We start from the raw sequence: 16011 nt of genomic DNA on the forward strand, positions 1-16011 counted from the left end.
ACAGCACGAAATAATCCGAATAAATGTTTGTCGCATTGGAAAACATATTCGATTTAACAAAACTGCTTTTCATACGCTGTACCTTCCATTGAAAATGATACCTCGATGCTTCCCTTATCAGATTAATATTTCTCCTTTTCAAACGTAAATAATATTATCCTTTTGCATGCGATCGATATCACATATTTTTCAAGCATAATAAGCAATAAACTTTACGCCGTTAATATTATATATATATATATATATCTTTTTTACCAATTCTGTACCGGCGATAGCTTCAACGCTGCTATAAATTCCAGCACGAGCTTGAAACCTGTCGATGAAATAGATATGACTCCTGGGCGTTCTCTTGTATTTTGCATACCCGGCTACGAAACTTTGCTGCAGCCGCGCGTAAATATGCATGGTTTCGTCGAGAATCTAATTAATTGAAAAAAACGTTAGCTACTGCTGTCTACTCGTGTTTCGCTAATACACAGCCCGTTATAAATTAATTATCATTTCTTCCAGCACAAGAATAATTTCCATAATTTAAGAAAGATGAATAATTTAGCATATTGACGTACATAAATTCTGCAGTTCCTTCGAACTTCGTGACACTGTAGAATTTAGATAGACAGAAGCAAGTAAGATGGAAAATATTAAACAAATCCTCGGCATTCTCTTTCATAAACGCGACGTTAAAAAATGGAATCCAATAACGTGTAGATGGACTGAAAAAGATCACGGATGAGTTATTACGTTAACGGAATGTTGATCCTCGATCGGTTAATATCCATTTATACCTTTTTCTCTCTCTCAGCTAGAGTTAAAAAAAGATTAAACAGAAAGTTGCGAGTCTAGTCTGTATATCTTGCGAGTTACTCGAAGTTACAAAAATTCCTTCTGTTAGATATTTCAATCACACACAGCCAAGAGTAGAAAAGTTTTGCCATTATTGTATCAACGAAATAAATTCGATGGCTGAACGGAACACAGGTAATTTAGCAAGTTCTCATGATTGGCAGCCGAAACCCACAGTGTAGGGACATTATTGGGGAGTGGTGATCGAAGTAAATAATCTTCCAACTTTTGCTTCTTGGGAAGGGAAAAGCTTTTCTCCTTCTCAAGTGGCGTTTAATTAATGACAGGGAACCATCTTGATGGGAAAAATCTCGATGAAGCGGAAGACCAGGCGATGAAATTCGGCTTTAGCGTAACCTTGTTAAATAGGAATCCAATTTCAATGACTTTCAATATCGGAAGATTATAAAATTTGTAATCGTTAGTAACAGATCGATTTCACCTTATAACATTTCGCTAAAAACAGAAATGCGTAAATTGCGATGAAGAAAAAATTGTTAATTCAATCTATTTCGATTGAAGTTTTTATATTTTTAATGGTGTGCAACGTATGAACTGTTTTTCTTAATTTCAACACCAGATTAAAATTATTTGTGCAAAAATCATTTCAATTTGATGTACAACGCTTCCTGGTGCAAGAGTTTTTACGCGTAATTTCGTAACAAATTCTCTGTGTAAATTACGAATTGAATTCGAGGCAAACAAGTATTTTTCTCTAGAAACACAATTTGAGCGGTGAATTCGTATTTAATTTCTCGGATTTTATTGTTCTTTTGAATATACCCAATCGATAGCAACAACGGCCACGGGATATGACTCTTTCTGTAAGCATACAGCCATTTATCCATGCAAATGAATCCATTGGAAAACTAAATAAATATTTTTCTCAAGTTGAGCGAAAAATCATGTACCGTTATATCGATTTGCTGGCTGTTTGAGTTGACGATTCGGTGAACAGAATATATTAGAAAATCTACTATTACTATAGTAGGGATGATTTTAACAAAATATATAAATAGCTGTATTTAACAATGAAATATAAATAAAACAATCAATGGTGACATTTTACTACGGGACAGGAAACTCAAAATTCGCGATTTTCGCGACGAGTTGACGATTCGGTGAACAGAATAGTTTAGAAAATCTATTATAGTATAGAGATTATTTAAAAAAAAATATAAATAGCTGTATTTAACAATAAAATAGAAATAAAACAATCAATGGTGACATTTTACTAAAAATGCTCGCGATTTGAACTTTTTGTAGGCGTTTAAAAAGTAAAGGAATAACAAACGAGAATGAGTAATACAAAACGTACATTTAGGCGTATTTAGAAGTATAACGCTTTTCATTGCAAGAAATTTCGTAACGATAGTCGCGCTATGAGAATCGCTACTTGTTGTCCGTTGTTTGAATGCACGGTATTATAACGTCACGTTTAACAAAGAGCCACGTCCAAGCAAACAAGATTACACGAAATAAGATCTTTGCATAAGCAAACTTCAGGCCTCAATTAGTTACAACAATCACCGCTAAATGGTATAAATAATTTTGAAAAGATATCTAGGCATATATATACATGTCTATATACACATCCATTAGACATAATTGCTATTTTATATTTCTCGGAAATGCTGGAAATATAGTCAACAGGTCGTAGAAAACGGCAGTGAAGAGCGGGAAAGTGTTGAATTTCGAAATCGAGAGGCAAACTGGAAACTCGGTTACAAGGGCAATTCAGCCAGTTGCTTCGTGGAAGCGGCACAATTTCAAAGAATTTCGCTGAGCAGAATCGCGCCAAAAGGAGGAATTCTTAGCGAAAAGGCGGCGGTGAAGGACACGGAGATTAGAAGTTGCCCGTTCACGACTCTTCGTTAACCCGGATATCCGCTGGATATCCCTTTCTACCACCTGCGATAATTAGCCCGAACAGAGACGTTTTTCCTTCCGAAAGACGACGTGACTACATTGTTTGCACCAGGGGCTGCTTTAAGACATCCGGTGCAACCGCCGGCAAGAGGTTGCTCGTCTGGAGCGCGTACAAGTCGTCCGTTAAACTGCAAAACTTCTGAATATGCTAATTTCACGGCTAATTCTAATGTTTCCGGGAAACGAGGCCACGGATGAAGAAGTGGCTGGCGCAGGAGGCGAGACGGGAGGGATGAAGCGAAGTCAAGACCGAGGGGTTGCGCTGCATGGCCAGCTAATTACCTTTCGTTCGAGTGTGTAACGAAGTATTAAAGAACGAGCGAGCAAATGATCGCTAAATTCTCGAGAAACGCTTAACGATCCCTTTTCTATGCCTCAGGGATAGATGATTGCTTCTGCGTACCTAAACAGACTGAAAGCTTCGCTCCCTTTCTTCCAAGAGGTTTTCATTCCGGTTCAAAGGACCAGGAAGAAAGGGAGAAGTTTCAGAAGGCCAGATGTTCCGGTATTGGTTGATTTATTGAAAGGGAAGCTGCTGGGCCAGGTTTGATTTCAATCCCGCAATCTGACGCTGCCGATTGACTACCATAAAAGAAGATAATACCAGATCTCGTGGAAAATTCTCCGTTTCTTACATCGCTGATTTTGCGATACCGTGCCACGTGTATCATTGATTTTGATGAATAAAATCCGCGCACTCATTGATATTTGACTACATTTGTTTAATTTTGTGCTGTTCGATGAATTTGTATCAAGCGTAACTGTATAGCAATGGACGAAGACGAACGCGAATAAAAAAGTACAAAGAATATCAAAATCTTCGTAAAAATATCAATTTGCACAAATATAATTCAGTAAAAATGTTGATAAAAAAGTATTTGGGCATTTTAAACAGATATTGGAATTTGCAAGATACGATAAATCCTTATATGATTAAATTATTTCGTTCAAAAAAACTTACGAAAAGCGCAACTTTACGCGGGAACTAGTCAAATTTCATAGAAAATTGAGAAGTAGTACGCTTTGAATTTCACAAATATCATTGAAAATCACGTAAGTTCCAGTTCGATTCATTCGTGGCTGCAACATGTTTCTACTTTCAATAAAATATTTAATCCAGGATTTGCTAGACTTTTGATTAAAGAGGATTTTATGGCAGATGGTTGGACCAACATTAATTCTATGCCTGTTAGACTAATTGCGAAATTTTCAGTCGTTACGTTGGTTCCATTTGATCTGTTTAAAAGTATTACTTGCTTGTTTTTAACAAGATTCTACACAATACTTATACAAACATATGTCAGATCATTCCTTGTGCCTTGTATCGGTAATTTTTTCTCAAGTCAGGTGTAAAGAAGCATTGAACTTAATTTAACTTTCGTACGAATTAATTAATGTTTCATGAAGAAGATTACGTAAACGAAAAGTTTCGGGTGTTATAAATTGTTTTGTTATGGATCAAGGAGTAGTGGGAGAATTTTATAGCTGAGTGATAGGTTTATTTTTTTGAAGTGTTTCAGAAAATAGCATTAAAATCGAAAATAGAAAAGACACGTGTTGCTTAACAACAATTCATTAGAACAAAACGTTTCACTTACTGAATGCAAAATTATTCTCGTATTATCACCGATGTAAATTTACAAAGGGAACATACCCGAAGGTCATGTTTTAATTGTCGTGTATTTTATAAAAATTATCATACACGTTTAATCAAAATAATTTCAACACGACATTCTGTGAATGCACTTTTCCGATAACTACTATCGTTGCTCAGGCTTATAAGAATCATAAGAATCAGTGCTATAGAATAATTCATTCTGAATAATCCATGATTGACAGTATCGTTTAGTTTCCAATTTTAGACTGATGAAAATGGGCTAGGTTAAACGTGTCAATCACCGTGTTGCCAATAGTATATTCACTGTTAGTAGTGTCAGATACTGTGTGTTGTACCATTGATCTAACTACAGTAGGATGATACCAGATAAGCAGAATTCACCTCTGTATTCGTCTCTCTATATCTTGTCAAATCCTTTTAGCGGACTATACATCGCGTATCTCGAAGTGGTCAGCTTGCGACCTAATGCACGCGACGAAAACACAATATGGTTTCATTGATACATGCCTGTAGAAATATATCGATCGATATCGCCGACAAACGTATCATAAAGCACTTCCTGAATCATCGTGTTTCTCGCGTTTCCGTGATTGCTTCGGGTATACAACTGTGCTCGTTTTATGTGATCATCGCGTGACATGGCGCATTATCAATTTTACAATGAATCGCGCGGATAGCGTAGAGCGAAAAGAAAACGATAAAACCGAATGAGAAAAAGGCAGATTCTTTGAATTGATGTTGTTAATGCAATTTTATTATTAACAGTATCTATTGTTAATCGCTATACTATTAATTCAAGTAATTAACAATTATATTAATTTAAGCATTACTATTAACGTTTTTTAAATACTTTAGGTGTTTGATTTATTTATAATTTCTTTTACATTGAAATTTCTTTTCCTCCTCTTATCAAATATTAAATGCGATAATATTTCTTATATATTTTATCAGTTACGATACTGTTGAAATGTGCTTCTTATATATTTTATCAGTTACTGTTGAAATGTGCATAGTCTGTTCAACGTACTTTTAGACATTTCAGAACGTCGTCTTTTCAATATAACTCTTTCATTTACTTACGAACTGCTTACGGGGATTATGGTGATACACTATCAAATAAAATCTTAAGCTTTAAAAGATTCGAAGAACTTTCTACTCGCAGACAAAGAAATTTTAATATTCATCATATTTCAATATTTTCATATTTATGCTGATGTGACTTGCGTTTTGTTAATAGGTCAGCATTAAATTTTCAGATTTGGTTCGCATTAATATTAAATGCATTTACTTAGAAATATCATGATTTACTCTTACGCGTATTATCTGAGTTTAGTATTCAATTTTATAATATAGAAGAAGACTTACATTTCTATTATATTTCATAATATAGATTTTCATAATAAAGAAGTTTCCTATTACGAATGGAAATTAATCAACGAAGATGTTGAGCTATGCTATGATACGTTATAGTAATAGCAGTTTGAGTTGGATTTCAAAATTTTCTTCACGATCTATCTCGTCCATTTCTTTTTTGTCTTTTTTGTCTTTTTTGTCTTAAACATAAGAACTTGAGTTACAATATATTTCACAGATGGACCATTTTTTCATCAATTCACAATTTAATGCTCTATTAATTCTTCTACTTGTGCTTCGATCCATCGTCGTAGATCTACAATCGTCGTCGAACAGAGCGTTTAAACAGCAGCTTCGTGGTCTCGCTACAGGTAAACGCACGGTTTCGCAAACTGCTTATCCTTCCTCGTGTGTCCTGCGATAGCTTCGTCGTGGTTTCGTAGTATAGTAATCGGTATTCCTCCGCTGTTCGTGCGAGGAGAATGCACAGTGATCGATTGCACGACGATCTCTTCGCGTCTCTTGTAGATAGACCCAATTCATGAATTGATCAAGCCAAACGATTCTCCATCAAGGTTCTACTTCTTTTTAAGAATATTCTCGAAAATATAAATTTACATCAAAATCCTCAGTCTGGTTACCAGTCTCTCGATCAGACACTCGAGCGACAACGAAAGTTACACGCGTCCCAGAACACAACAATCAATCGTGATTAACACCAGTGAGGTGACTTCGACACGTCGAGGCTCCCTTCTATCTACCTGGTCGAGTTTCTGGAGAACGAGCAAGAGAACGATGTGTCACGGTGTTAGCCGCGTGATACGAGAGAGAGAAAGAGAGAGAGAGATGGAGAGACCAGTCGGTGTACGCGACAATACGCGACACTGTAGGCTCGATCGCAGGGCAGAATCGATACTCAGGCCATCGTCTAACGATCTCGTGTGCGTTGCTGCCGAGTTCAATCAAGCCATACGACTCGAAAGCCAACCAACCGGCTCAATAATTTGCGGATATATAGCCCCCTCCCTCTCTCTCTCTCTCTTTCTCTCTCTCCTTCCGCGTCTCATCTCCATGATACTCGACGAGCTATCGGCGCATTCAGGCCGCAATGATATACGAGCTGCTACGAAGATCGTCGCTCCGCCAAGTACTACATCGGTTCAGCTATAAATATAGGAAACGCGATCCGCTAATTAGCTCCATCGAGAGAAGAAGTTTTCGACGAAGAAATTCGATGACGCGAACTTTCGTTAGGATGCTTTTCGATCGCGTTCAAAGTGCTCCTTTTTATCAGACTCCTTATTTTCTAAGATTCCTCTTTCTGCTATATTTCGCTGAGCGGCGGTGAACTTGCAGCTTTAACGTTTCACATGGAAAAGAAGGCAAGATTTCAACCCCAAGGAAGATTTAGCTATTGAGTCCATATGTCGTAAGGATACACTGGAAGATATAAATTGTTGAGATTCGTCGTTCTTACGACAACGCACGGGTAAATATGTATTTCCTGTTCTGAAGTCTACGATAGGAGAAATAACTACAATGGCTACAAAAAGTATCCACGCGTTGTTGTATTTATTATAGCGTTTACATATTAATTAGATACAAGTTTATATCGATATTAAAATGCAGAAAAATTGGGAAATCGTGCAGAGTTAATAAGTACGATTTTTGATTACACGATCATTTTTATGAAATAAAAAACCACAAACCTAGAAACTGAAATATATTGTTTTGTACAGATTTCCTGCATTTATTGATCATCTTCAAATCCAATCGATACGAAGCTATTTCCTTTAGAGGAATCAGCTGTATTTCATTAAGTTAACATGCAGTACATTGAGAACATCGTCGCGTCACGCTATCGCTGCGGTATTACGAAGGATAATGCTTCATAATTTATTCAACGTCTTCGGGATGTCGTGCAATTCTGCAGAGAACGGACGTATTTAACAGCCGAACACATCGCTCTGTTTCCAGCCTGTGTTTCTACGTGTGTGTGATACCTTTGCTGGTAGTGCCAACCTTGCAGCAACGGTTGAGACTTTCGAAGTTTACTTGTCGAAGGTGCAAAGTTACGAGACGCTGTGTTTGATGTTGGTTTCTTTGAACGTGTTTAGATGCTTCGGTAAAAATTGATCTTGATTTTCTGTACCGTAAGAAAAGTTAAGTAGATAAATAAATTTAGTACACGTTTTCATTCATCTATTTAGTTTTCCACAAACTACCAATTATTCGAAATTTTAATAACGGCTTTTCAGTTTTTCCGTGCATACAAAATGCGTTCTCCTTTTATACGTAAAAATCCAAGTTCGACAATGAAAATTGAGCAATCCTGTATACAATGGCGGACAAAAGAAAATTTGAAAGATGTGATACAAAAAAAGATGAAATTGTAAAATGTGTTTATATAAAATGTAATTTTAAATTGTAAATTAGATAACTATTACCAAGATAAAAAATGTCTAGGTAAAATAAAAAATTACTCGCATACAAAAATTTCAATTAAAAATTTTCTTTCGTCCGCTATCGTGGAGAAATTGTTCGAATTCCAACGAAATCGAACCAAAAGCAATTCGAACTAGAACTTAAAAGCAATTTATATGATTAAAAAATTTAATTTTTAAAAAGGTCGCCATTTCGTCATTGTAGAGAATCTTCGTGCAACATTTTGTAAGGGTATCTCGGAAAGAACACGTTTCTGAAGAACTGCGGTTTTGACCTTATCTGATATGAGCCCACATTGCTTTTTAAACGAGTCACTTCCACTTCTCCTTTGTTAGAGAATGTTACATAAGCTTTACCTTCTTTTGATGCATTTATAAAGTACCAAGAAAAGTGCTTGGATAACCTTTAGTTTAAAGAATGTCTCCTCTCAGTTGTTCGATGTCATTATGTCTTCATAGAACTCCACTTTCAAAGACATCTGTAGACGTTATATCTACTGGCTGGCTAGTCACTGTCCGACACTACTTCGGTACTATTGACGTAGTATTAAATTATAACGAGAATCATAAAATAACGCGCTTTTTCGATAGAAAATATGTAACAAAATATTTACTGATAATATGCAACAATTATCTCATTAATAAGTTCCACGTTAAATATCTTTAATGGGTGAATATGGGAACATACGAAGTAAGATTCCTATGAATTGACACGTCTGTGGACAAGATGACTATCGTTTTCTTGAGCATTTCAGATTACAACTTTCAAGTTTATTCTTCAATTTTGATTATATCTTTCCTTCGAGTAAGGATTTGGTTAAAGTTAGGTATAAATTAATTTATTGCTGTGTATATTATCCGACCACAAATTTATAGCACATTACAAACAATGATTTGATAGTGATTGGTTTTTTCGTTATCTTTTTTATTGTTTTACTCAAATTAAGGGGAAAGTGGGGCTGCCATCTTATTGCAATAGTTCCTGTACAATAATAGAAAGTCGCAGTTAGTCGCAATTTTCACTTTGAAATTCATCGTAAATTAAATCCACGGCATCGGTGTTTCACGATGCGTTGTAGAGCCTCAAAGGATACACATAATGTTAGGAACGCGAGAGCTCGAAACTGAAAATTGACACTGTCCGAGCACGGAATTCGTACAATCTTTTTAAATGATCGCAGCACTGTCGAGCAATCACGATGAGTGCCGAGTCCTAGAAAGACGATAGTCCTGCTCTTTGAAAGGCTACGTTGCCTGGAAAGAGGAGGAAATTCGAAATGCATTAAACTCCCGAACGAGGCGTGCAACGAGAGCGATGTAAGGTCGCTTCAAAGGTGACCACGCAAGAGGGGAATAAAAGGAAGAATTTCCCAGCTGAATCGTGACGTCTTAAGCACATCCTTCTTTCTGTAACAGCTGCGGACCTAGACGTATGTGGCGAGGCGGACACGTCCATGTAAATTGTTTTCTGATCGATCGCACGAATTCTATTCGGTTTCTTGTGCTTCAAGTACCCCGCAGGAAGAGAATAATCTCACCAGCTTTTGTTCCATTCGAGACCAACTGAACTGAATTCACTCTAATCGTTGGATTATTTCTGCGAAAACATTTGCGAGAATCTTACGACCAGAGTACCATGGACGATCCCCTTTAAATGAGTTTTCAATATATTTAGTATTTGATGAAAAGTAGATTAGGCAACTATCTTATTTATTGGTATTTGTGTGAGCAGAATTTTAGGAAAGAGAATTTATATTATAAATTACTATGTTATAATAAAGTTATTATTAATTTATAACTTTTTCACATGAAATCTAAATTTTCTAACAATAAATTTTCTACTCTTTCGATTCATTAACATTCATTAACAAGAAAGACAGATTTCTATGGAAACATAGAATTATAAACATAGGAATTACGTATCGTTTACAGCGCAATATATCTTCGCTATTATTGTTCCGTTCGACGAACAAATGAATGGCAGAATGTTCTGCTTGTCTGGCATATTTCATTTACAGTAGTAACAGTTAGTGATGTCTCCCAGGGTACTACAGAATGGCACGCTACTTGTCACGATAACATCTATCATCCCGTACGTTTTTGGAGTTAATGGGCGTTAGACAATTCTCCTTCGTTTGGAATTAGTTTGATGATGGAAACACGCAAAATGGATATTTCAATGGATATAGATATTTATAGAAGATAAGGTGATAATAAGAGATTCGTTTAATTTACAATATTTATCGACGCTATTTTTGAAGCGTTATAATTATACGAACGATTTAATTGCACAGTTATCGCACCAATATTACATGAAATAAATTATTTAAGCTTTTGGAAATACTTTGATACGGCAATAAGGCTCTTTGATGTTTTAGAACTTATTTATTGTGACATGTGTAACATGATCCCACCTCAAGGGGCTACTGCTGCATTTCCCTTATCTCTCTGCGATGTCAAACAAGAATTTCCTCGTTATCTCCGATATTTCCCAAGAAAATGATTCACGAGGCTTATTTCTAACGCTTTACACAAAATTCGCTATCTACATATTATTCATCGTTGCATAGTTATTATTTAACGGTAATATAACGTTCTGTAACCAACGTTGATAACTATCACGCTCCATAATCAACGGCGATAATTATCTGAGGTTTAACGAATCCTATCGTTAGTCGAGTTAGGCGAGAATTTTTCTGAAATTGAAATATTCATTACCGAATTTCCTACAATCAGTAATGAATATTTTAGTCAGTATCGGTGGCTTCATTTTTTAGTAATTTTCTCTGGTCCCGTTTAAAATATTCTTGACAAAATATAATCGCGATTTTCGGATATATCCGAGCGTGAACTCATCGGCACACGCGAGACTATTATAGATGATGGCTGCAGGATATTTCGCGCTGATCTTATGGCGACTGGGCTCCATTAATGATACCATTTATTATAGATATGTATAGCTTTTACCCTTTGATCTTCTTGCGTTATCGTTCCGAGATCGGCGTACTAAATCGTCGAATGCAGTCGAAATTCTATGGCAACAGAATTATCAAGCGCACCATTAACTCTGAGTAGCGACTTTCATTAACGAGCCAGCTTTCGATTTCGTAGCCATTTTATTTCTTCGGTTGCGTTCACAAAAATATGAATTTACACTTACGTCCACGATTTAATTATATTGGATATTATATTTTTCATAGACGATAGCCTGAAACTTGAAACAAAATTTATTCTCGCGAGAATAATGACTTGGCGGGCGTTTCCTTGAAAACCATGAGTCGCACAAAAGACATTGAGTTAAATCATGGTATTAGCCAACTCTTAATGGCCCAGTTGAATGGAAGGGTACCAAACTTCGATGAAGAACAGTCGTGAAAGCAGGAGCAAAATCTATTCAACTGATGTGAGTGACTCGTCGAAAACAACTACCACCTTGGTCGAACGAAAATCAAGCATTCAGACGTCGCTGCAATTTCCACGCTTATCGGGCATACAAATTAACGCCGATAGCACGATAAAACGCTTGCCGTGCCAGAATTATCGTGTCCGGTTTTATCGAATGGCTCGTGAAAGTGATGTCGAATGAATGACATGCATCACAGCTCGCTATGAACATTAACGCAAACTGGAAGTTACAAGCTCATGATGCTCGATCGCTTGAATAGAAACAGTTCATAACTATTCAATACGAATCAGTGAACAGTGTGTTTTAACTGTGCCGTGTCCTCTGGGTACATTTCGATCGGGGCTGAATCGTTAAAAAGTTTCTCAAATTCCAGGGAAACATGAAATAATTGTTACGAAGTTCTCGTGTCAATTATAGGCTGGAGATGTCCTTAAGACACTAAAATTATTTGTCTGAGTTAAAGCTACGATTTAATATATTATATACTAATTAGTAATAAAAATAATAATAATTACCAACGATACTAACTATTTTGTAAATTTGCTTGCAAGTTGAAATACTTTCGTCAGCCACTGTACTTGTACGTTTTATCAGTCCGACTTAAAAAGCTAAAGGTATACGAAAAACCTGAAATGAACTCCTCTGTGTTAGCTCCTCTGCGGAAATTTAGATCGACCGAGACATTCTTACTCGGCTCATCCAGCGTTTACAAGCCTAAAAATTGCAGAACTGGATATTTTTTTCAACGTGGCACGAATGTAAGTCGTATGGTCACTGTTCGTGAAAAGAATACGGGGCCAATTGTCCACGGAAGCGTTCACGGAAATAGGGATAGGAAGCAAAGGATGAAAGGGAATAGAAAGAAGTCAGTCGCTCGAAAAGTTACAAAAGGAACGTACAAGTTCTAGTTCCCTTTTTTTTCAGCCGGAAAAGTGGAGAGAATCCAAAGTCACAGAATACGTGAAGTTATCAACCACGACAACTGCAGCTGACCTTCCCCTATGTGCGTCCAAATACTCTTGGTGTAGTATACTTCAGTGAATCGTATCGAATCAAGTATCTTTCCATATCATCGAATAATACGTACGAGATCTATCGATGCTTTTTAAACGCGCGCGGATTGTTGTTGAACAATACAATATGTAAACTGAATGGGAGGATTTGGAATTGGAGATGTACGGTATCTCACAAAGTCTGTCCACTTAAAATATTAGAGAAAATAATAGAAACGTTAATAAAAATTATCTCGTTACAGCGATATTGAAATTTCGAAGTACTTCGTGTAACACAGCGAACATGTAAAGTAAAAGTGACGTATGGTAAATATTTAAATACTTTCAAAACACAGCGTACAACTGTCTGATTGTCGATCTTGGTAGTAAAACTGTCTGTCTGTTTTTGTTATCAATAATCCAACATTCTGCGTATCGATACACATTTTTCAAACGTTGAAACCGATCGTCAGCTTTTGCTTTTCACCGATGTTTTATCAGCTTCACATCTGGGCCATTTGCGAGGGATTTCTTCCCAACGATCATCGCGTACCTGTATTTCTCGTTAACAAAAAGTCATAGTTCAACTTTTTTTGAGATTCATGACACTGCAAAAGAGAAGAAAAAAAGGAATAGAGTGAGGAGAAAAAACGAGAGAAAAGAGGTAAAAAAGGAGAGGGATCGTCGAGTGGATCTGCCGAACGTGATACAGAACTGAATGCTGCTCGCTCGTTTTATCTCAAAACTCGTTTCGTTATTATCGGCACCAGTTTTTCAAGTCGGTCGAAGCGCGGTTTGACGCGTACATATCGGCAGGAAAAAATCCGGAGAACCTTCTATCTTCGTAGCGGTATTTCAAGTATATTGCCTGGTATGTGTAAGTTGGCAGGAAAAGTGAGAGAAAATGATACAATTGATTTTTCACGTTGAATTTCGCGTTCGCTGAAACGTGGATTTAAATGAAACGTTATTTGTCTTCCTGCGATTCTGCAACACAAAATGAGAAGGTAAACTAATATGATAATGTAAATAATACTTGTACAATAATACACACGATTACCATCACTATTAATAAGGAACATATTAAATACAAAACAACGAGATGCGTCAAATTATCGCTCATAAATTATTTGCGTAGAAAAACCAATTAAAATACGAATGGCTGGCTACGTCAGTTCAATATATGTCTATATGCTTCCAATTTTCATCGGCCACCGAAACACGACATCAGAATTGCATTAAAACAGGGGTAGTCATCGAGCTTCAATTAAAAACCAATTGCTCGGTGTCACGCGGTGCGGTAATTACGCAAATTAATAATTAGATACCAACATCCCGATCGTTCGAACAGATGTGGTGCACGTCGATCTCGCCCGAAGAAACCCTGAAGTGTCAAGAGCAAAAACGAGCGTAATTGACTCGTCTACATAACGAGAACCTCGCTTCAGGAAGGGGAAGTTTCTCTTTCGATTGCGTAGAGCGCGCGTTACGACAAGTTCGTGAACACGGAGAAACTTACGATACGAGTAGAAATTTGGAAAAATTATGTCGCTCATTTTCCGTTGCGATTATATATTTATGAAAGAGTATTATGTCCTCTTGCTTCTTACGTTTGGCGTGGCAGTGTCTAATTACGTTTTCGAGTTAACTGTGCTCAGCTTTTTTACATGTTACAATTCGCGCTTGTTTCTGAGAAATACGTGAAATTCCTGTAACCCCATCCTGAAACAACCTGTTCTACATTCGTGGATGAGCGTAGGGTGTAGATGGAAACATCGCAGTCCAACAGAATATTCCAGAGTAAGCAGACGTGAGAATCACAAACTCGGTCTGCAAGAAGAAACTTTGGAAAATGGAATTTTTTACTTATGAGCTATTTAAATAGTACATGTATTTGCGTCTTAATAGTGAGCTTATTAATACTTATATGATATTTAACGAAGACATAATGTGCATTCTTTCAGGTAGAATTAAAAGATTGAAATATCCTGAATATCGTTACGTTGTAAAATAATTCACTTATACCGTTTATAATTCAAATATTATTTTATTTAATATCGTCAATTAAGACAGAAAGGTACTCAAAGATGATTTATTTGATTTCGATGCAAAATGAAGTTAAATACCTACATTCTCTATGTTGAATTTCATCAAGATAATTCTCGATGAAATTCGATCATTCAGATCTGAGAGTTATTACTTCAAATTGTTAGTTTTTATCTTTACTTCAAATAAGGTTTACCCTGATCGCAGATACGACTTTCATTCCTCGAAAAGAATATCTTTTCTAAATAAAATACGAAATGTGCAAAAATAAAGTATTAAATATTCGGTGTTCTGTCAGTTTTCTTACAAACAGAATCTAACTTTTAAGCTTGTGTTCCAGAACTTCAGTATCCTACGACATGCAATACGAGTATAATGCACACTCTGAAAACGTAACATAACGTTACCTGTGTATGCAGATGGTGCACATTTCCCGAGAAAATGATGGAAAGCTTGTGAGCGAGAATTCCACGCAATGCTCGGACATACATCCTCGTTGTATCAACAAAGATACACCGAATATTCGTTCATATAGGATTAATCTTTGCTACCGACGAAGCAGCTGAAGCATCCAGTAAACATTGATACCAGTCTTGGGTCTTCTGCAATTTCTATAATATCCTTTACGTCGGAATACATGTTCTGTGTTGCACAGATAATAGCTGGCATCGTGTCTTTGCGTCATCCGTGTGTAATCTTCCTCGTTCACGATGACGAACTATTATGAATTCCATATTCGTCTGATATATTCAAAAATACAGCGACTCACGAAAATACTCGAACTATTCTTTCGCGAATATATTATGTACGTGTTCTCTATGGAATATTTTGAAATCTCATTAGCATTGTATAATGAGATTCGCTTCGAATTTTACCAATATGATAATGATAGTTGTGTCTCATTATTGTGCTAATGAAATTTCAAAATGTTTTATATAATATGTATGTATAATGTAGAATATATACTCGTGCATAGACGTTCTCTGTAGTAAGTGTTCAAATATTCTCGTGAGCCACTGTAAACAGAATTGAGCCTGGATTATCCGAACCAATCGTGGAACACACTATTCGAATAATCGAATTTCTCAGATTCAAGAATCTCGGAAGAATCGAATAATTTCGTTTTCATAAATATAAATATTAAACAAAAACTCTTGAATAAAAATATAATAATTCTGCTCTTGCTTCGATGCTGAAGGCATCGTTAGTCTGAAACATAAAAAGAATGTAATTCTATAGACTTAATTATGTTAAAATATTTATGTAATCGAGCAACCATAATCATCTGAGATTTTTCAGTATTAAAACAAACGAAAAATTTTCTTGATCTCTATTTCAATGTGTGGAATTTATAATACTAAATACAGAATAAATACAGAA

General features: G+C 36.2%; 1 protein-coding gene across 7 annotated transcripts in view; it reads right to left on the reverse strand.

Annotated features, from left to right (window-relative positions):
* The window catches only part of dpr1 (defective proboscis extension response 1), a 454795-nt gene that overhangs the window by 363052 nt on the left and 75732 nt on the right, over nucleotides 1-16011 (reverse strand). For 4 of the 7 annotated variants that reach the window (XR_011175062.1, XR_011175060.1, XR_011175059.1 and 1 more), the window contains exon 2: nucleotides 5395-15840. The exons of the other annotated variants lie outside the window; for them this stretch is intronic. The gene's annotated coding sequence lies outside the window, so the exon portion shown is untranslated. Of the gene's footprint in view, nucleotides 1-5394; nucleotides 15841-16011 lie in introns of those variants that run through there. 7 annotated transcript variants of the gene reach the window in all.

The sequence above is a fragment of the Bombus flavifrons genome, chromosome 14 (genome assembly GCF_040668555.2).
Source record: "Bombus flavifrons isolate JBK064 chromosome 14, iyBomFlav1_principal, whole genome shotgun sequence".
Lineage (NCBI taxonomy): Eukaryota > Metazoa > Arthropoda > Insecta > Hymenoptera > Apidae > Bombus > Bombus flavifrons.